Source organism: Pituophis catenifer, unplaced genomic scaffold, assembly GCF_029215685.1.
Source record: "Pituophis catenifer annectens isolate HBS135680 unplaced genomic scaffold, rPitCat1.0.hap2 SCAF_2, whole genome shotgun sequence".
Lineage (NCBI taxonomy): Eukaryota > Metazoa > Chordata > Lepidosauria > Squamata > Colubridae > Pituophis > Pituophis catenifer.
In genome coordinates this window covers 203,964,632-203,987,974 of record NW_027256882.1, presented here as the reverse complement: position 1 = coordinate 203,987,974, position 23,343 = coordinate 203,964,632, and the positions used below count along the sequence as shown (strand labels likewise).

General features: G+C 39.0%; 1 protein-coding gene across 1 annotated transcript in view; it reads left to right on the top strand.

Annotated features, from left to right (window-relative positions):
- PSD3 (pleckstrin and Sec7 domain containing 3) overlaps nt 1-23,343 on the top strand; it is a 185,564-nt gene that overhangs the window by 44,094 nt on the left and 118,127 nt on the right. The gene's annotated exons all lie outside the window — the stretch shown is intronic.

Genomic DNA, 23,343 nt, shown 5'->3' with positions numbered 1-23,343 from the left:
CATGTTGTACATTAGTTGGTTTTTTTTGTTGCAGTGAGCTGGTGCTTATATTTGATGTTACAGTATTTCATTTTTAATACTTATGCTAGCTGTTTCTTCGGAACAAGCTTCAAATGCAGGAAACCTTATTTGTTGTTTTTATGTTGTTATAGATGCTCAGTTATTGTTTGTTTTGATTCTTTTTTAGTTAGAGAGTTTTGTTCTTTCTTAGGGGAAGGCAGGGGACAGGGTGCCAGGTTTGGGAATGAAAATCATTTAGTAGCTATGCTAGCTTTTTCCAACCAATTCTCCCAGGTTTGTGTCTACAGTCTGAACTAAGTCTGAACTAAGTCTCTTTGATTTCTTTGCCCTGGATAGACCTTTGCAGCTCTTCCACCTCTGCTTCTCTAAATAATTTATTTCACATTATAAATCAACAACCGTCTGCTAGCCTCTGTTCTGTTATTTCTGATTCCGGATGTTCTTTTTAGATATTCTCTTCTCTTTGGATTTGATTTATAATAATAGAACATTATTTCTTTCTTTTGAATCTTTGTATATTTGTGACAGATAATCCACCTTTTCTTTTAGTAATCCTGCAGCTACTGGCCCTGGTTGCTCAGCCAACAGATCTGAGTCCTGTAGCCCAGAGTTCCCCAATCTTTATGGCTTTGCACGGGTAGTGGTGGTGGTAGGAGGAGAGGGAATGGTTCTGTGTAAGTGGCCAGCAAGTGTGCATTGTGTGTAGCTCCGTTTGTGAAAATTGTCGGCATACGCACACGCCTCTTGAGCAAATGGAGCGGCATGTACGTGCATGCACTTGCCAGACACTTCCACGGCCCAGTTCCAAACAGCTGACGGCCCAGTAGTGGGCCGCAACCTGGAGGTTGAGGACCACTGCTGTAGCCCAGATGTCCAGGAACTCCAACATCTAGTACCATCCTAGTTGACCCCAGCAATAAAGGATCCAGATGAGTTTCTCTAAATTATGCCTCACCATATTGCATATGGATAAGACATTCTTTGTCTGGCTCCTCTGATGAAACTTGTTCATTATGGTTGATCCTCTGGAATAGCTGTCATTTTCCTCAGAGCCAACAAGCCCCCATCCACATCAAGGTCATGCTTCACTGGGGGTTATTATTATTATTATTATTATGGCTGGTTGCCAGATTGTTAGACTGAATTTGGCATTTTTATCCACCTATCACGTAGTGAAGTTGTCCACACCAAATCCAAAGCAATTTGTCCATTTCAGATTTAAACACTGTGGTTTAGCTATATGTCTAAGGCTACTGAATGAGAATCCATGACTAAGAAATGATTAAAATGCCTGAATATTCCTGATTCCTGAACAATTTTGCTTAGCTGCTCTCTACTTGTCAACAGTGGTGAGCAAATATTTGTTTTTTTTTTTTTTTTCTAACATTTCATTCCATCTATTTTTCGGGTAAAATATACCTATTAAAAAGTAAATCAGCTTTGAAAATCAGATTTACTCTCTTAGATGGTTGGTTTTTAAAACTGAGGAATCTCTGGGTCTTGGAGTTTGTCTTTAATATACAGTAACATTCAGGATGCAAGTGCAGGGTTGTCTCTGCTGCTCTTAAGTGCCCTGAGCAGTAATATGTGTTGCTCAGAATTGTCTTCAATAGAGAAGTTGCTGTGCATGGTTTCAGATAGAGGTTTTCCTCAGTCTAATATGGGTGTACTGTGCTGGGGTTTAATAAACTGCACAGATGAAGTCTAAATTATTCTCGTTCTTTTCTGCAAAATCTGGACTCTGCAAGCTAACTAAGGTGGGAAGCTTATCAGCACTGACTGTTAGTTCTGACATAGGGAGGAACAGTATGGCAAAACCAGCTGGTCCTTTGAAATCTAGTAAGTGAGCAAAGCAACCAGAGCTTTGCAGGGAAGAGTTAAACTGTCTTTTTCCATCACAGAAGTCTATCACAATCCTGTTTTTTTTTCCTCTCTCTCTCTCTTTTGCCAGGGGCTGATGAACTAAATAATTTTAAGTTGTAGGCAAGGTGCCAGCTTCCCACTTTTCTCCTGGGAATTTATCACAAAGCCGTAGAGGTTCTGGTGCAAACAAGAGCCAGGCTCTAGCTGTGCGGGGAAGGTCAGCTGATCCACAAGGGAATGATGCCTGACAGTAATGTGATCCAATCCTTCTAATGAATGAGCAGAAGGGGGCCAACCTTGCTCTGCCTAGTACAGCTGCTACGGGGGCTGAGTTCAGGGAGTGGGGGCTCGAGACCACGTTGTGACTCACATGGCTTTGAAATTAAAACAGGCAATAAGTTATGTCCAGGAGTTCCTATGGGCTCCTCTGTGTCTGGGTGTTTCTCTTCAGCCAGCCGATCAGCTATTGACCTTGGCAGCATTCAGTAAGTCTAAAACCAGACTGCATGGCTTCAGTGTATTTGCTGTGACATTAGAAAAGCAGTATTCTCCCGCTGGATTGGTGGAGAGGGACAAGTTGGATGGGGCCTTGCCTGTTTTTGAAATCAGCATGTGAGCTTTCTGTACTCATTGGCTGCGTTTTCGGTGAAAGGACGGCTATTTTTGAAAAGGAGAACTTCCCTAAACATAGTTCAGTTCTTATGCGTTCTCACTTCCAAATATGCAGCATCAACATCCAACAAAAGCATTGGGTGGAGTTAGAGAATTGAAAACCTGCTATTTCTGGAAGGTTTCTACTCTGTTTGCAATGAGGATCATTAGAGAGACCTTGAAAAGGAAGAGTTGAGCTCTGGATTTTGACTGCAGAATTCTGGGAGTTGTAAGCAAGCTGGATGGGTATATTTTACAGCTCAGCAAATCGGACTGTAGAATAAAATGACACATTGGGGTGTTTTTAGAGATTAAAAACATAGTGAAGGGATGATATTTATGGCATGGGAACCATACTTAAACCAAACGCAAAATATTTACTAGTTTGTCTGGTGGTTAAGGCACCAGGCTAGAAAGCAAGAGACTGTGAGTTCAAGTCCTGCCTTAGCCATGAAAGCCAGCTGGGTAACCTTGGGCCATTCTCTCTCCTTCTCTCCTTGGGCCATTCTCTCTCCTTTAGCTCAAACCACCCCACCAAGGTGGTTGTTGCAGGAAAAATAGGAGGAGGAAGGTGTGTTGGATATTTATATGTTCGATACATATTTATTTATATGCCACCTTTATTATTTTTACAGGGTGCTGTCTTTGGCACCCTGCAAAAATAATAAAGGTGGGAAGAATGAATGAATGAATGAATGAATGAATGAATGAATGAATGAAAATAAATAAATAAATAAATAAATAAATAAATAAATAAATAAATAAATAAATAAAATAAGCAAGCAAGCAAGCAAGCGAGCAAGCAAGCGAGCGACTAAGGCTAAAAAAATCCAAATGATACACCCAACTCTGTCAGTCTCATTAGAATAATCTTAGTGTGACTATAACAGCATGCATTTTCAGTCAATTTGGTTAATTTCTGGAATTCATTTTAGAATCAGAGATTGAAAAAAGCCTCAGAGAATCCTGGGGCTTAATTTCCTACTGATGTAGGAAATCTCCATTTGCAGCATCCCTGATAGATGGCAACATATAACCTTTGATGAAAAGCATATAACGTCCATTGTCTTCTCACATCTTTTCTTTTGTGGAATAGTTCAGATAAGCTGATGAAACCAATGAATACAGATACTACACTTGACCTTGGCCAGGATTTGGAGTGAGGTCACAAAATCAGAAAGTTTACATTATTTGAACCTCTGATATTCTCTTTCAAATCCATCCTACAGGATGAATGTAGATGTACATAATTGGGTATTTGTAGGTATTTGACTTTAGGATTGTTTATATTTATTTATTTGTTAGGAGCCTGAGTGGCGTAGGAGGCTAATGCCTCCTACTAAGGCAGCATTTAACATCCAGCTGCCTGCAATTACTGCAAGTTCAATTCTCACCAGGCTCAAGATTGACTCAGCCTTCCATCCTTTCTAAGGTGGGTAAATTGAGGACCCAGTTTGTGGGGGCAATAAGCTGACTTTGTATAAATATACAAAAAGTATGACGGCTATTGCTTAACGCATTGTAAGCCGCCCTGAGTCTCCGGAGAAGGGCAGCATATAAATCAAATTAAAAAAAAAAGATTGATATCTCAGCTTCCCTCCAGAATCATATGGTGGATATGCTTGCTTAAGTAATGATGTACGCCATCTGGAATCACTGTGTGAGTTGGGTGGCTAGAGTGCCATGGGATTGATGGTATTCGGTACAGATAGAGAGTTTAAGAGATCAGCAAATCAGGGAAGTAAACCCCAAACTGAGTCTGAATGAAAGTTGGTAAACTTACTAGCTGGTTCTTCTTTTCCAGTCTGGTTCAGATGCAATGGAAAAATACTGTGTGCATACACAGTTAAATAAATACACTGAGGCAATTGTTTTCCACTAAAACAAGATAGGAAAGCATGCAGAGTATAGATGCTGGAAATATCTCCAACTTTGTACTAGTAGTTGTATGTATATGTGTTGGGGAAAAATTGATGGCTACTCATGTTTTGCTGTGGATAATGTGAGTAGGTGGGCAGAGGGGAAGGACTTCGAACGAGAAGTCAAAAACATTCCAAAACATTACCCAATGGGCACTCCCATAGGGATACACTGTAGGAATAATTTTCTACACATCCTTCAGTGTGATATAGCCCATTTTTTAACCTGACCTTTCTTTTGCTGGCTCCTCCCTCTACACTGAATTTGGCTGTATTACCTTCAGATTTTAGGGAGTTATTTTCTTGATGGACAGGTGTCCTGGACTCTCTTTACATAATTCCTTTCCCCAACATTCCTTTGGATAAGAAACGATAAAGAGCAATCAATGTTGACATTGTGCAGCACATAGAACCAATTGCAGCATGAACAGGAATATCTATAGTCCTCTTTGCTAGAGCTGTAAAAACCCATTAAAAGTTGCTTTGGACGTTTGGAACAAATGAAGAGTGCACATGAAGATCTTCTTTTTTGAATTGCTAATGTAGGAAAGTCTTTTTACAGGTTTCAGAAGTTTCCCCTCCTAAATAGGGAAAGACTATCAGATCCATCTTCTGGTGACCAGGAAGATACTTTCTGTTAAGTCCAGCTACCATTCTTGGTCCCTGTAGATCAGTGTTTCTCAACCGTGGAAGCTTGAAGATAGGTGGACTTCAACTCCCAGAATCCCCCAGCCAGCACTGCTGGCTGGGGGATTCTGGGAGTTGAAGTCCACCCATCTTCAAGCTACCAAGGTTGAGAAACACTGCTGTAGATAGAGCTGACTTCCTGTATATATATATTTCCAGGGAAAGTATATATATATTTCCAGGGAAAGTCAATGTAATAGTTTATTAAATCTATGTGATCTAGTGTAGCCAAAGTCAGTGTCTGAGGAGGTAAACTCATCAATTTTGTAATGTTTTATAGTAGTAGGCAGCTGCGCCTTGAAACCACCCTACAAATGTCTATTAATAGCAATCCTGTCATTAAGCCAATTCACAGAGTGCCATGAAGCTAGAAGGGGACAGCAGCTTTGTTGGCTGTGAGACTAAGGCAATACATTCAAACTGTCAATTGTGGACTCATCTCCCCTGATATCCTGCTGGTAGAAGAAAAATTAAAGTATCTGACTTTCACCCTCAAATATATCTTTGAGGTATCTCCTCAGAGCTTTTACATATCTAGTTGCAGAAAACAACACAATAGCGTTTGTACAGTCTTATTGCTATTCTAGCAAGACTCTGACCATAGTTATAGAGAGCTGAATAGTTCAAGTTCCCTGTTGCCTTTGTTACAAATTTCTGACATTTGCACCACCATTCGAAGGAGTGCCAAGACAAACAGAACAATCTTGGTGGTGAGCAGCTGCCTTGGGGGCTGAAAGGCCTCAACAAGTGAACCTGGTAGATCCAGTTTGAAGTTTTGCTCTATCTCATTTCCAAGGCTATTGGTGTAATTATTATGGGTCTGAGTAAAACTGTTGAACCCTGAATCTTGAACTAGGAATTCCAGACGTTTTGGAAGGGTCCATGGGTTTTCTTTCATCACCGCTAGGCTAGCAAACTGTGACCTCCTGGCCTAGAGTTAGACTTTAACCGAATCTTAACTATTCTCTCTCAAGTTCTTCTCTTGGGGCTGCTCCTTGTGATGTAACTCCACATCCAGCACCCTCCAACTCTTCCAATGTCATGAGGGTTAATTTTAATTGCTGTTGAGCTTATAGCAGTTTATTAAGTTTATTGTTTTCTTTGGAATTTTATGATAGTGCCTTTTAACAATAATTGGGAGTGGGAAATCTATCACTAAGCAACATAGTCATCACATGACTGTGCTGACTTATGATAGCAGTTCCAGTGTAGTTGTTAAGCGTGATACCATTTGATTGCCGTTTGCAATCTCCAGCTTCCCCATCTACTTTGCTTGTTGGAAGCTGGCAGTGAAGGTTGCAAATGGTCATCTCATGACGGTATGATGCTGTGATGTAATTGTAGGTTGGTTGCTAAGCACCCAAATAGCGATCATGTAACCATGGGAATGCTGTGACAACTGCAGCTTCAAGGACCAGCTGTAAGTCTTCTCCTTCACTGCCTTGTAGCTTTGAACAGTCACTGGACGAATGGTCATTAACCAAGCACTACCTGTAAAGTAAACTACTGAGAACTAATCCTTGGTTATGACAGTATAAAAATATAATAATAAATTATAAGGTTAATAATACAGCCTGTTGATAAAGAGGGATCCTGTGGGTGTAACTCCCATTGTGGCCTTGAGAAATTGTGTGTTGGTCCTCCCAGTTTCCATCCTGGCTTTGCATGCTGAAATTCAGGTCATGTGGTATCTCAGATAATGTGGTGAGAAGAGCTTGGATGGAGCTCAGGTCTTGAGGTCCATCAGTCTGTTTACCTTCTGCTTTCTTGCCTATCTGTTCTGCCAGTGACTTCTCCACAGTCAGCCTCAGCTTTCTGTTTTGCCAGGCAGACTTTCCTTCCCAGTGTTAGCTCTCCCTGAGGTATGGAAGGGGTCTTCTGTCAAATCTGCTAGGCAATATACAGGTAGTCCTCAACTTAAAACAGTTCATTTAGTGACCCCTAGAAGTTACAATGGCACTGAAAAAGTGACTTATGATCGTTTTTCACACTTACGACGATCGCAGCAAAGCCATGGTCACACGATCAAAATTCAGACATTTGGCAACTGACTCATATTTATGACAGTTGCAGTATCCCAGAATCATGTGATCAGACTTTTGAGACCTCTTGACAAGCAAAGTCAATGGGGAAACCAGATTCACTTAACAACTGCGTTACTAGCTTAACAACTGCCGTGATTCACTTAACAACTGTGGCAAGGAAGGTCATAAAATGGACTCACGTAACAAACGCAACTCACTTAACAAAGAGAAATGTTGGGGTCATAAGTCAAGGACTACCTGTATTGTATTGTCTGATTCCTAGTTTACAATCTAGGTGCATCAGATTTTCAGAGTGGTCTTCAGCCAAGCTGCTTTGTAGGCAAGCTTGAAGCTGGTGCTTGAAGCTGGTACTTTCACCATGTTCCATTACCTCTGGAGACCTGTGGCTTTTCCCACAGTACAATTTCTACCATTTCTTGTATTGTTCCCCTGTCTTGGCCACAAGGCCTTCTTGGCTACATTCTGCTGGTGGTGCACCTTTGGCCTACCAGCAGTCACTTTTAGACAATGGAGGAAGTGCTGGGTTCTGCTGTTTTTGACTCTCTAAAGATGGAGTTAATGGAAAGTCAATGTGGTTTTTTTTTTTTTTTGAATGGCAGAGTTTAAGGCTGAAGGAAGTAGATTTTTTCCATAGTACTGGAAGAAGCCTGAAGTTCTTGCTTCGTGTTAGAAATGGAGTTATCTCCTTTCCTGTTTCTTCTATCTCTATTGATCAAGAGCAGATAAATTAAATATATTCAGTTCAGGGGTGGGGTACAAAAATTTTAGCAAGGGGTTCTGTGCCCGGTTGCTGGGTGGGCATGGCCATGGTGGGTGTGGCCTAATCTGCCTCCTGCACCTCGGCAGGTGGGATGTTTTTGACCTCCCTGTGCTCCAGAGGTTTTTTTTGAGCCTCCGGGAGGGCAAAAACGGCCTCCCCAGGCTCCGGAGGCCCTCTGGAGGCTGGAAACAGGTCTGTTTCTGGCCTTCCTGAACTTCCGGTAGGCCCGGTTTTTGCGCCCCCCCCAAGCCTCTGCGCACCCTACACTCACGTGCATCCAAAACTGTCTGCGTGGGGAATCCTGTGAGGGGTGGGGCGGGGTGGGTGGGTGGATGGGTGGGGCCAGGCAGGAGTGGGATTTGGGGGTTCTCCAAACTGCACAGAATCTTAGCTAGAGGTTCTCCCAAACCCCTGCAAACCCCCACCCCTGATTCAGTTAATACCAAGTCTTTGCTGCAATTTCTGGAGATTTTACATGGGAAATTAAACATTTTCATTTAAATTGAAATATGCGAGGATATTTAGACTGAAATAGATCTTGAATTATTAGCACATGTATTTAATTGTATTTCAAAGAGTTCTTGTGAGGATAATACTGGTGGAGGAAATTTATGTCTAGACCTTTGGATTTATTTTAGAGAGGGTGCAATAAAATAAGCAAATGAGAGCTTCAAGTTGGACATTGAAGGAATAGAGAGAACGAATGCCGTGTTGGTATTTAAGAAGTCTGTTTAAGTCAAAAGACTTATCAAAACTGGAACTGTTTAAAAACAGGAGAAAATTGAAAATCAACTGTTCATTTTTTTTGCAGCTGGTAAAATTAGCAAAAGCACCCAATTAGTTACAAAACTGTGAGATTCCAGTATGGCTAAACTCCACAGCTTTGTTCAATTTAGTGCAGTGTTTTTCAAACTTGGCAACTTTAAAATGTGTGAACTTTAATTCCCAGAAGTCCCCAGCCAGCCGGTCTAGAGTTTTTCAACTTTTACAGTGTAGCTCATTCTTGCAGCAATTCAATATTCTAACTGTAACTTTAATAACATTTTCCCTAATCTATTAATCCTACAACTTTCACAGCAGTACATTGCAACTGGGAATCAACTAGCCTTGATTATACGCACTTGCGTGAGTTTAAATGGACTCCAGAGGATGGTAGAGGACAGGAAGGCCTGGAGGAATGTTGTCCATGGGGTCGTGATGGGTCGGACATGACTTTGCAACTAACAACAAAATTAATCCTACATGCTGGTCTGTCTATCATACTTCCTCCTCCCCCACTCCCAACCCGGGTCTATGACAGTTCACTGTGGCCCATGGCCAACTTGCTGAAGCCAACCTGCCATGGGACAATTTGCCATGGTCAGCTCGCTGTGGGACAACTTGCTGCAGGGCAATCAAATAAATGGTGGAATAGAATCATTAAAGAAAGGATGCAAAAGGAGGGACAAAATGAAATCTGAATGACAAAAAATAAAACATTTTAAAATTTATTTTAAATAATTAAATTGAGTTGATAAATTGTCCTTCAGCGAGTTGGCCGTGGTGAGTTGTCCCACGGCAAGTTGGCTTCGGCAAGCTGGCTGTGGCGAGTTAGCTGTGGTGAGTTAGCTGTGGCTAGTTGGCCTCAGCAAATTGCCATAGACCTGAGTTGGGAGAGGGTCTATGGCCATGGCAAGTTGGCCATGGAGAGTTGGCTGTGGCAAGTTGTCCCATTCTGTCCCAACGCTATCCTTTATTTCTTCTTGATCCACTTGGATTTTTCTAGCTCTTGTCCTAAAAAAAAAAAAAAGGCAAGAACAAACAATTTCATTTAAATAGAGGGATCTCCCCTCCCTTAGCAGCCACTAGCACAATATTTTAATAATAAATAATAAATATTACATGTTAAGTTAGGTTGATAGATAAGTCTGGATTAAAAGGGAAGGACTATTTTGCTGCAGCAAGTGAGTTCTTTGAAACAATAGTTTACAAAAGTATGAACTACATTATATTCCCTATTCCTCATGGAAGCTATTTTGGGTGAACACGGGTTGGGAGCCGCTCCTTTCTCTTCTAGATGACAGAAAGTCAAGCAAATACTTTAGTGTTCTTTCGGGCAGTCTGCAAATGGTTAAAGAATGTCTGTGGAGAAGAGTGACTTCATTGTATATTGTACTTTTTTGAGGCAGGTCTGTTGGAAAGTTGTAGGGAACTGCCCTGCCCACAAGCACAGGAAGAAACACTTAAAGTTGTTTCAAGTTAGGATTTCTACCCTACAGTCCACCCGCCGTCTATAAACCTTGAAACCCTTATCTAGTGTTTGTGTGTCTTTCTGAAGCAACGAACAGCCTGACAAGCTATCGGTGGAAAGAAAAGAATGGCTGAAGTGATAGAAAATGCTGCCATTAAGAGCTTAGTTATGGGCTGACCGCTTCCAAAGTCAGGTAATCTAATACTTCTTGTCTTCTTACTGATCTTTTCCCCCCTCTTATTATGATTTGTGAGAAAGATCTCAGAGTGGCCCCAGTGCTAACCAACGTGATCGAGTTTGGTGAATCAAGATAGAATCGGAAGTTAAGTTGTTTATGTAACAGGTGGTTGCATGCTAGCAGTGCATTGTGATAAAAATAATCACACGCTTGCCTGCATCTATCAAAGACTGCAGTTCTAAATACATTTAGGACCTTAGTGGTGACAGCATAACTCATTTGGGTGTAAGAGCAATCTGCAAAGTATATAGGATTCTTCCCCAAGTCTATTTTTTCTATTGCCATCTCTTTGTTAAGTTCTTTATCACTGATCTTGTGGTCCCATGATTCTTTTCAATAAAAAAATTCACTTGGACCATAGATTTTGTGAATTTTGAGACAGTTTTGCAGAATTCCTGTAACCTGATTACAATCCCCGTTAAGTCTGTTTCCCGACTCATAAGATTGTAAAGACTTTTATTTCCCTTGCAATCGTACATTAAATAAGATCATAGCTCTTTCTTCTTCCATGTCTGATACAGTGTTTCTTCCGTGTATGTATGTATGTATGTATGTATGTATGTATGTATGTATATATGTAAGTATGTATGTATTTATTAAATTTCTACGCCACCCATCTCTCCTACAAGGCGACTCTGGGTAGCATTATACCTTATATAATGTATAATTTTGAAGTTCTTTTACGTACAGGCATAATTCCACTCCATGACTGATAATGAGGGCATTGTTCAGAGAAATAAGTATTAGGTTTGCGTGTGTTTGATTTTTTTTCTTGAACAAATTTGAGATACCAATCAACTGTCTTTAGTTTTTAACGAAACTAAATTATTATTGCTGCTGCTGCTGCTGCTGCTACTATTACTACTAAGGATTCTTTGCTAAGTTTCCATGACTCACTCATGGAGATAGAATGGCTAAGCAGTGCTGTTTCTGGAATTGTTTGTAGGTGCTGTTGAGCCATTTGTATTAGATGACTGAGCTTTTACAAACAACAACTTTTGAAAACTTCAGGTATTCTTAAATTTAGGGCTTGTGTAGGATTTCAGACTTTCTTAAATTCAGAAATAATTTAAACTGGAAAAATGCAATCAAATACAGGTAGCCCTTGACTAGTTATAATCATTCCTTTAATGACTGTTTGAATTTACAGTGACACTGAAAAAAGTGAATTATGATCAATTTTCACACGTGTGACAGTTGCAGCAGCCCTATGGTCATGTGATTGGATGATTGGCAACTGACATGTATTTATGACTGTTGCAGTGTCCTGAGGTCATGTGTCCACCTTGTGTGATCTTCTGACAAGCAAAGTCAATGTGGAAGCTGGATTTGCTTAATGACCACAAGATTCACTTAATAACTGCAGTGGTTTGCTTAACTGTGTAAAATAAGTCATAAAATGGGGCAAAATGTATTTAACAACTGCCTTGCTTAGCAACGGAAATTTTGGGCTCAATTGTGGAAAAAAATTTCCCACTTAATAGTTCTATCCTTGAAACCTATCATATAACTATTTTGGAAGATCTGGCTTAATTATTTTGGAGTTGAGTTAATATTTTCAGATATAGCTATACATTATATTATTGCTTGGAAAAAAAATCAGACAGATGTGACAAACCTTTTGCAGTCAGTTCAGCTTTTTAAAATAAATTTATTCATGGAACAATTACATTAATGCTGGAAGAATTTTTTAAAATATTTCCCCAATATTTTTAATTGCTATGGTTGTAGAAAACTTCTGCTTAGATTAAAAAGGTAAGAAATTATTGGTATGAAAACTTCAATAGACAGACTTTATAGCCTGTACTAATTTTACGTTTCTTATACAGTACATTAAAATCTTCCTCTAAAATATAGGGGTTGGTCTGAAAAATTAGGAAAGGGGAATTTAAGCAGAATGCTTACTAACTGCACGTGCTTATTTTTTCTTACTATTAAGAATCTCTTCCTTAGAAAGCTAACAGAAGATTACTGATCTAATGATTAAACATTCAGCAATATTTTGAGAAAACTAACTGCCTTGGCAATCTTGAAACTTTTGTACTTATTTGGACATTAGGAAAAGATAAATTCTTCTTGCCACTTGACATGCTGTTGGTAAGGGCTTATCATATACGCAATGACCTCAGAAACTAATTGGTCTGTAATTTGTTAGTCTCTTACTATTTATTCATTGAAAAGAGTTATATTTCATCGTAGAAATTCTTCGTAGAATTCTGGGAGATTTACAGCAGTAAAACACATGGAAATCTAAAAGAACAGAATTGTAAAGAATTAATATTGCAGCAATAAAAAATATTCAATATGTTGTAATAAGTGTTTGGTTAAATAAGATAAGCTTGTAGTTTGAGGCCTTCTTGAAGAACAAGATTCTGACCAGCTTCCAAAATACTGTTATCAAAGACGAGAGTTGAATTCGTTTTAGAAGGAATGTTCCAAAACTTAAGACCCTCTTTCTTATCTAAGCTTAACAACTTTTAAGAAACTGTTGGATAAAAGAGGAAAGTTGAATTCTGGCCTCCTTTTCTTTCCATAGATTTCTGATAGACTCTGGAAATACAAACAGTTTCTTGGCTGCTAAAAGGACAATACAGCAGTGGTGAAATCCAATTTTTTTTACTACTGGTTCTGTGGGCATGGTGTGGCTTTGTGGGTATGGCTTGGTGGGCGTGGCAGGGGAAGGATACTGCAAAATCTCCATTCCCACCCCATTCCAGGGGAAGATTACTGCAAAATCCCCATTCCCTCCCCATTCCTGGAGGAAGGATATTGCAAAATCTCCATTCCTATCCCACTCTGGGGCCAGCCAGTGTTGGTATTTGCCAGTTCTCCAAACTACCCAAAATTTCCGCTACCGGTTCTCCGAACAGCTCAAAATTTTCGCTACCGGTTCTCCAGAACCTGTCAGAACCTGCTGGATTTCACCCCTGCAATACAGATTTTTGTTTCACAAAAATATTGGTAGTTAGGCTCTTGGAAAATTGTGGTATGTATTTATTTTGATTTTGTCCCACCTTTATTATTTTGTAAGTACCTCATAAATTTGTGTCAGTTGTGTAAGACAAGTGTTAAGAACTCCAGTGTATTTGTTGAAATAACATTAACTCTTTATTTGAACCTGGCAGTGCTTCCACCTGGTTCCCTTCCAGTTTTGTAATTTAGGTTGCCAGCTTTAGAGCAGGCATTCTCTGAACACTGATCAATCTAAACTATTCCAGAAGCTGCTTTGTGGCTGACTGAGGAATTCTGGGAGTTGAAGTCCACAAGTCTTGCAGTTGCCAAGGCTGGACATGCCTGCCTTAAATAAATGAAAATAAGCAAGATTTGACAACAATGTGATATTAGGGTGTGCAGCCTAGGATTGTTGGATATCTCTAAGTCAAATGTCAACATTCTGCTTCAAAATAATTCAGGTCAGCTCAGATTCTCTGATGAGAATTGGTTATTTCTTTATAACTTACTAGTTAGAAGGGAGAGAAAAGGATACCAGGAAGAATGGTGAAAGAGGATATTAGAGAGAAAGAGAACCCGGCCCATTTTTGCTTTTAGTTTTACTCCCAGACTGCTTCAGTCATATCCAGCACACTGTCAAATTATTCCCCTTTGAGGAATGCAGCTCTTTCCAAAAAACGTAGATTTAGTACAAAGTGCAGCGTAACTGTTTCAAATGCACCGTCCTTGTACCTTTAACTACCTAAAATGAGAGCACCGCAGTCATATGAAAAAGTAAGTATACACCAGTGAAATTTTTGGATTTTTTACATCTCAACATACTGTACATACATTTTTGATCTTCATTTCAACTATATGAATAGCAAATATCTTGCACCATTTATATTTTGTAGTCCATTGTGGAATTTAAGTAAATGCAAATTTAGCACATGGAAAAAGTAAATGCACCCTTACATTTATCACTCTCTCAAATACCTAAAATTAGAATCAAGTGCAAATAATAGAGGATTTCTAATGAACTTGTCTTATTTAAACTGGGAACAAGTAGTTTGATTTGGTCTTTATTGTTGAAGTATTTGATACCACCATGCCTATATCAAAGGAATTCTCCGAGGCCTTCAGAAAGAAGGTTATAGATACCTGAGTCTAGGAAGGATTTAAAAGGATTGCCAAACCATTGGAGATAATCCTTACATTGTCTAAAAGATCATCTACAAGTGGAAAGGATTTCAAACATCTGCCAGTTTGCCAAGGTCAGGCTGTCCCAGCCAGTTCAGCCCCAGAGCAGATCATAAGATATTGAAAAAAAAATCTCTAAGAACCCCAGAATTTCATCACATGACCTCTCGATAATTCTTACCACTATGTCAAGTTGTATGAGTCTACTATGAGAAATAAACTGCATAAATTAGATTTACATAGGAAACGTGCTAGGGGGAAACCTTTCCTGTCCACAAAGAAATCAGAATCATAGTGTTAAAAAGGACCTTGGAGGTCTTATAGTTCAGCCCTTTGACTCTGCCCAGTGTGGGACTCAGGCAACACTAATGCTTGCTCATGACTATCCAGCAAAGACCAATGTGCTCTGGACACATAAGACAAAGATATTGAACTTCAGTATCAGAAGACATGCTTGTTGAAAACTAAAGGCAGAACTTCACCCAAAGAACCTGAGATCAAGTCTAAAGCATGGAGGTGGACATCTTATGGTTTGACCCTGCTTTGCTCATCAGGGCAGCTCGTCATCACAGAAAGAAATATGAATTCTCCATTCTACCAGAGGATTCTTATGGATAAGTGAGACCATATGTCAGAACAGTGAAGCTCAACTGAAATTGGATCTTGCAACATGACAATGACTCTAAGCATTTTAGTAAATGCTCCAAGGAATGGCTGAAAAAAAAAATTAGAAGTATAGGGCTCTGGAATGGTCACATAAAATTCTGGATCTAGATCCCATTGAAAGGCTGCCAGGAGATTTGAAACAGCCCCTCAAATTTTTTCACACAGCTGAAAAAATTCTGCATGGGTTGTGGGGAAAAATTCTCCCCAGTGGATATCAGAGACTGGTGGCCTGTTATAAGAAAAGCCTGCTTGAGGCTGCGTCTGCCAAAGGGGACAATACGAAGTACAGGTAGTCCTCGACTTATAACTGTTCATTTTTAGTGACTGTTTGAAGTTAAAATGGCACTAAAAAGTAATAGAATAGAATAGAATTAGAATAGAATAGAATAGAATAGAATAGAATAGAATAGAATAGAATAGAATAGAATAGAATAGAATAGAATTACAAAGTTGGAAGGGTCCTTGGAAGCCTTCTAGTCCAACCTCCTGCTCAGGCAGGAAACCTTATCATTTCAGACAAATGGTTATTCAATCTCTTCTTAAAAACTTCCAGTGTTGGAACATTTAGAACTGTTGGAAGCAAGTCTTTCCACCGATTAACTGTCAGGAAATTTCTCCTTAGTTCTAAATTGCTTCACTCCTTGATTAGTTTCCACCCCTTGCTTCTTGTCCTGTCCTCAGGTGCTTTGGAGAATAGCTTGACTCCCTCTTCTTTGTGGCAGCTCTTAGATATTGGAACACTGCTATCATGTCTCCCTTAGTCCTTCTTTTCATCAAACTAGACATACCCACTTCCAGCAACTATTCTCTTTTAGCCTCCAGTCCCCTAATCATCTTTGTTGCTCTTCTCTGCACTCTTTCTAGAGTCTCAACATCTTTTTTACATCGTGGCGACCAAAACTGGATGCAGTATTCCAAGTGTGGCTTTACCAAGGCCTTATAAAGTGGTATTAACACTGTTTTATGACTGCTTTCACACTTATGACCATGGCAGTATCCCCATCATCACATGATCAAAATTAAGGTGTTCCAACACTGGAAGTTTTTAAGAAGAGATTGGACAGCCGTGGCATACGGTTTCCTGCTTGAGCAGGGGGTTGGACTAGAAAACTTTCAAGGTCCCTTACAGCTCTCTTATTCTGTAATTCTGTAAATAAATCTTAAAATATGGATCATCCTCAGAATTCAGTTAGTCATGTTTATCTTATCACAAATACTTACAAATACAATCACCTGCCTTTATGAAGTTCATTTGTACCGAAACTGGAGATAATGTTAAATTTACTGATTGACAAAAAGTCTTAGGAATCCTTATACTAACATAAAGGAATCAGAAAAACACCTAAATTCACAAACCTATAGTTCTCAGGTTTATTATGACACCCAGGGAAATCAGTTCATAGAATAACCAGACTGAATATCATGTCACTGAAATATGATGAGAAGTAGAGGTTTCTTGTTTGTCGATATAACATATATTTTTCACATATAGCAGATTTTTCAAAAACTTCTGCCTTCCCTAACATGATCTGTCAACTTTTTCAGGATTTCTAATAGCACTAGCACGACGTTGTAAAGTCAAATTAAAAAGAAAAGGAAATTGTGGCAATTTCTATGTCATGATATATAACATGTCATAACTAACCAAGGAAATAACACACTATTAATAATTACTTGTGCTTTAGAGTTAATAAACATGTCACTCTAGGTTTGGCGAAACCATTATAAATCAATACCCTCTCAAAAATATCCAAGAAATAATAATAGGCATTTTCAGCATCCAAAGAAAGAATATTTGACGGATTTAGCCTGTTTTGAGTTTAAACAATCACATTAATTACAAATTTAATATTACTAGAATGTTGATAAGTTCCAAGGAATGAAGTGTCAGAAAATAATCTAAATGGAAGTGAATTTGACATATGCAAAAAAGGAAGGATTAATGGAAAGTCAAATGTTCACTAGGCTGAATTCATGCAGATAATCCTGCAAAGTATTCCAAATATGGAGTATAATTTTGGTGAGGGGAAATTGTGATCTAGAAAGGACTTCAAATCTCTAATATATGTTCTACTGGTTGAGTAGCATTGAAGAAGGTTCAGGAATCTATAATTGGACTACCTAGACTCGAAAGTGTTGTTTTTTTAAACAAGGACCATCTATAGCAGGAGTTTCCAACCTTGGAAACTTTAAGCCTGGTGGACTTCAACTCCCAGAATTCCCCAGCCAGCTTTGCTGGCTGCGGAATTCTGGGAGTTGAAGTCCGCCAGGTTTAACTTTGCCAAGGTTGGAGACCCCTGATCTCTAGTACCTTTTTCAAATGAGGCTACCTGAGACAGCTCGGTCCAAATATTTAGATTAGTTCTGGTTTCAGAAAAGACTTCTAATACCTAATATTGGTTACTACAAGTGACACTTTCTGTATCGATGTTTTACTTTTATGCCTAATTTAAATAACAGATTTTGATTATACAGTTTAATAATTTGCAAACATTTGTTAATAGGTGATAGTTGATAGTCCACTATTTGGTCAAGGTAGACTGAAATGAACATGAAATATAATAATAAATATAGTTTCTCTGTTTAATGAAACCTGTCCTTTGCTAATACTTGCTTTCAGATTCATTCCTTTTTCTTTTTTTCTTTTTTTTATTTTTTTTTTAAATTTGATTTATATGCCGCCCTTCTCCGGAGACTCAGGGCGGCTTACAATGCGTTAAGCAATAGCCTTCATACTTTTGTATATTTATACAAAGTCAACTTATTGCCCCCACAAACTGTGTCCTCATTTCACCTACCTTAGAAAGGATGGAAGGCTGAGCCTTGGAGAGATTCGAACCAGCAGTAATTGCAGGCAGCTGTGTTAATAACAGGGTGCTTAGACCACTGTACTATCAAGGCTCTTGTAAGTTATATGCCTCCTTCCTAGCATATTTTATTTGTTTTACATTGTTTTATGTATGTCTGGCAAATGTTTTGTTAAAGAAACATGACTGCTGGCTTCCCAAATCCTTTTCCCAATGACAGATAACATAATTTCCTTCCTTCCTTCCTTCCTTCCTTCCTTCCTTCCTTCCTTCCTTCCTCCCTTCCTTCCTTCCTTCCTTCCCACTTTCCCTCCCTCCCTCCCTGTGTTACAATTAGTTAGAATAGAATAGAATAGAATTTTATTGGCCAAGCGTGATTGGACAGACAAGGAATTTGTCTTGGTGCATACGCTCTCAGTGTACATAAAAGAAAAGATATGTTCGTCAAGAATCATAAGGTACAACACTTAATGATAGCCATAGGGAACAAATAAGCAATCAAATCATATTAGAAAACAGTCAATATAAATCGTAAGGATTCACTTTCCCAAAAGGTAAATAAATCCAGAAGTTTTAGCTAAAATACTTATGGTCTAAAATTGCCACTCCCTGTAAAGAATGCAAGTCACTTATGATGTAATTCTTGCATCATGAGGTCATGATCTGGAATGTCTTGGGATATTTTTCTAAAGTCAAATGGATGTCCAAATGGCAGATGCATAGATTCCAGTCCTCCTTAACATATGAAGATGAAGGAGATCTTTTCCTTGGCTCACATTAAGACAGGAAACATCTATCTAGGATTCCTGTGAAGGATACCATAAAGGATTTTGCCAAGAGTGGTCTGCTTGCTGCTGGCAGTTACTGTTGCTGAATGAGCAGCTTCTGTTTTAGGGAGATGCAGAAACATGACAAACTTGGCATTGTATCAAGCTATAATGTGGGATTAAACAGGTATGTTAAATGTTGGTGTTGAGTAAAGACTGCAGTTGATATAATTGGACTGCTGATACCAAATGCTATCATCAATGTATTGGCATTTTTCAATGATATCAATGGTAAATACACCAAATTATTTTTGCAGATGACAGGACAAAGAAATTTGAAGCAAAGAAATGATATTATAAATAATTCTGTATGTGCTAGCCTCTTCCAACCTAATGTCCTTTTTGGTCTAGTTTTCATAATGTTCAGTGCTATGGGGCAAATTTGGGAACTGTAATGGAAATTCTTCTGAAACATGCCAGACACATAGTCCTTCATGGAGCTTGGTTCACAATTGTCTAGGGCCAATTGTGATGGAATCTCTGAGACATACATCTCTAGTTTCTTTGAAATGAACCTAATTTAGTGCTCTGCTCCTAAATTCTGCTAAAGTTGAATTGGGGTGTGGGACTGTATTTTTTATTTGGAGTTTTTGGTGTTTTTGCAACCAGGCCAGTGGTGGTATTCAGTTGGTTCTATCCGGTTCGGGCGAACCAGTAGGAGCAACTATGGGATGCCCCTCCCACCCATGCGGATGTCGCAACGTCCCATTTTTCCACATTTTTGGGGTTCTGCGCATGCGTGGAAGGCCTTGGGCATGCACAGAGAAGGTGTGTGTGTGCGTAGTGAGCGTGCACGCGTGCACACACATTTGCAAACTGGTAGGGAAGGTAAGTGAATACCACTCCTGAACCAGGCACTAACTTAGATTTAACAATTCTACCATATCATTGCTCAGTTTTCCCTTTAGGTTAATCTTAAGGCTTATATGATGGAAATATAAGGACTAATTTGGGGAAAAAATGGTTTACAGAAGTACATTGTAAAGAGATTGGGTAGCCAAACGAAGACTAGGAATATATCCATTATCCTTATGCAAGCTTTGTTCGACTGTTTTAGGTCAAAAGGTCTGGGCATCAAACGATCAACATTAACCTTTAATAGAATTCTTTTAAGAAGTATCAGACTAATTTGCACTATAGTCCGTGGCATTTCCTAACCAAATTAATAAAGCTTAAGAATTCACCAATATTTTTTTGAGTACTACATCTGTATATATTTGAGCCTTGATGCCTCTATTTGAAATATTCAATTTTTGTTAAATTTCTTCCTTAATTTTATTTGCAATATTTTCCTTAGGTTGTTTGCCTCTTTTTTTTTAAATCTTCCTCCTTTACCCACAGACTTTCATCTGCCTGCCCACTCACTGTCTTGCTTCCTTCTTTTCTACTTCCAGTCAGTGGACATACCAATGGTATACCAATAGTATACTGGTATGTATACTGAATATACTGAAAGCTGACATGTCCTCATTTTAGAGATAATGACTGGAGTGGATGGTACTACAATACAAATGGGAATATTTATGTTTGTCATCCCCAACACAGAGTTTGAATCACTTTTCTCTCTAGAAGCTTTTCATAAAGTTGGCGTCATAAACACATTATTAACCATTGTTATTGTTAATGCCGGTTTAGTACTCAGAATGGACTATTTGGCAATGATGCTTTTGTCAAGGTTCCAAGTAACACCCCCAACAAAAGAAGACTCCAAGGCTAGAAGTTCCTCAAAGTTCCATTTTATTAGAGATGTCATATTGGCACATCTGGGAAAACTCGAATCTGAAAGCTTCCAGGTTTTCCTCACCCAAAAGAAAGTCCAAGTCCCTTCCCTTGCACCCACATGTCCATTACATCATCCAATCAATGCACCGTCCCAACTGGAGATGTATCCCAGTCACGCCACTCTAGGCGCAGGCCAAATGTCCTTGACTTTCAGAGAAAGGATTGTTATTATGGCTAGATATCTCCACCATCCCATGCAATCCCCCTCCCAGTTTCCCACAGCACTAAATGTGGCAGCCCTGAAGATCCAAAGAAAAAGATGGCCTCCAGGGCTGACAGCTTTGTTGACTTGAAAACAGAGGTGAGCAGGATTTTTCTGCCTGACCGCTGCTGGGTATAGAATTAGTGATGTCATAATATCACTGAAGTGGGTGGGACCAAATCACCCAGGTTTGCAAATATGAGAGATAAAAGGGTTTAGGCAGAGAGGCTTAAGATAGTCCTTAGCTCCTTGAATCTTTCCAAATAAGAAAAAAATTCTCCAATTCTGGGGCTTGGGGGTTCTAAAGAGGCAAATGGGAGCCTTAAGCCATGACATATCTATTTTGCATTTTCTCCCCCATTTTCCGCATATACCCAATAAAGGAATAGTCTGTGGCTGTGCCATGATGAATCAGCTTTCCTTACAGCCCCGAGACCATCAAGTTTGTTGCAGAAAAATGTATATGTTGGTATGCTGTTGACCATGTGTCTGAATGTTGTGACATCAAAGATGTGGTGCGATGGTGGATTTTTTAGAACACTTTCCAGATACCAAGTGCCCAATATAAATCCTACCCCCAAAATAAGCCCTACTTAAGTTCCACTCCCTTCCCACCTCCTCACCTTGTCCTCCACCCCGCACCTGCCTCACCTCGTCTTCCACCCCCCTAGTTTGCCTTTTGGCCGCAGCACCGGCACATCGCTTTGCCTCATGTGGTGCTGCGCCAGTGCCCGAAGAAGTGGGCCACCTCTGTGAGGCAGTTGTCAGGGCGTGGATGGCCAGGCTGCAGGGACCCTGAGGTAAGCAGAGCGCAGAGCATGGGGTAGCTCCACCCCCCTGCCTCGCAGTGGTGGCACTCAAAATAAATTAAGTCCTCCCTGAAAATAAGCCCTAGTGTTTATTTCAGTACCTAAAAGAAAATAAGACCGGGTCATGGTAAGGGTGCTTGGTTATGTTTCAAAACCAGTCATTGTATTATCAGGAAATAAGCTCACATGATTCACATTTATCAAATAGTAATGCCAATGAAAAGGGTATAAAGCAGTAAAAATGAAACATGGGTTGTAAAAAATACTTCGTAGCAGCAGCACATTTCATGGATTCATTGCAGCTACCGTTCAGATGACATTTTCACAGTGTGCCATCACAGTCCTTCTTCCTGTGTTGTGATGTTTAATGGAGACTATTGCATCGTATTTGTTTTTACTACAGTATGAGGTGTTTTAAAATTAGGTCTCTCAACAATTTGAAATAATGCTGTTTGCATATATAGAGTCCCAGATTGGAACCAGAAAAGTCTTAGTTTATATTACATTTGATCGAAAAGTGTTCCTTCATTTGGGACAACCTTGAGGATAATAAAACCTAGAGCCCTTTAGAAATGGAGCAGTATATAAGCTTCATAAACAAATAAATGTGGGTTTTAACTGAAAAAAAATTGCTGAGTGGTGCTGGAGTTAAACAGCTAACCATAAGGTGATAGTATCATCAGGGCTTCCCTGAAAAATCATTTTCATCATAGTTGGCCATTATAGTAATGATGAAACCTTAAGAACATGTCCCTGAGTTATTTTGCTGTCTCTTTCCTTCCCATGTCTTTTTATTTTTATGAGGTCTCTTTTGTTATTACTATGGTGGCACAAATTGTTTTGGGAACCCTTAGGTGAGGTATAAATGCTCTAAATAAATACTTTATTACATTGAATAAAGTCATCTCATCTGGGAAGAGTTTACTAAATTTAGTTTGATGGTACTATTTACTTAATTAAAGGCTTCGTAACTTGAAATGTGCAAAACGTTTGTAACCATTTCAAGTTGACTGTGAGACATCACATTTCATGCACAAAGTTTTTTGTTTGAAAAATATTACTTTTGCACTTGAAATGGGACATGTCACAAAATTTCACACTTCAAATAGGTCAAAATGAAATGTTTCACATACTCCTAATTTTAATTCTTGCATTTTGCTCTTGTTTTTTTTAAGAACTTTGAAATGAAAATAGTTCCATCTTATAATGAAAATAGCTGCACAGAATTTTATCACCCGAAACACATTATGGAGATCATACCTTATCAAACTGTTTATAATTTACAAAGTTTTGCATTTAAAACAAGTGAACTATAACAGGAACCGTGAAGAATTTTCTTTTTTTAGACATGGTTTAAATTTTTTTGGCTTTCATTATGAGTTATGTGTGTATATGTTCAAATTATTTATAAATGTCTATGAAAAGTCTAGTTTCTTCACAACTATTTTGTCTGCCTTCTCTTACAGCTTTGAGACCTACAATAAGGTTTCCAGGTTCTTGAACATAAAATTTGGGCAGCAATTCTATTAAGATTTCTAAATTAACATTAAGGTTTGAGGTTTCTGAATTTAGAGATAGTAGCTGAAAGAAAAAAAAGCAGAAGTGTAGGAAGTTTGTCTCAGAAAGTCTCCTTAAAATAAAAGAGAAAATAGAAATTTCCATTCACTTCTATAGAGTTTCAGGAGAAATGTACTATGTCCATTTT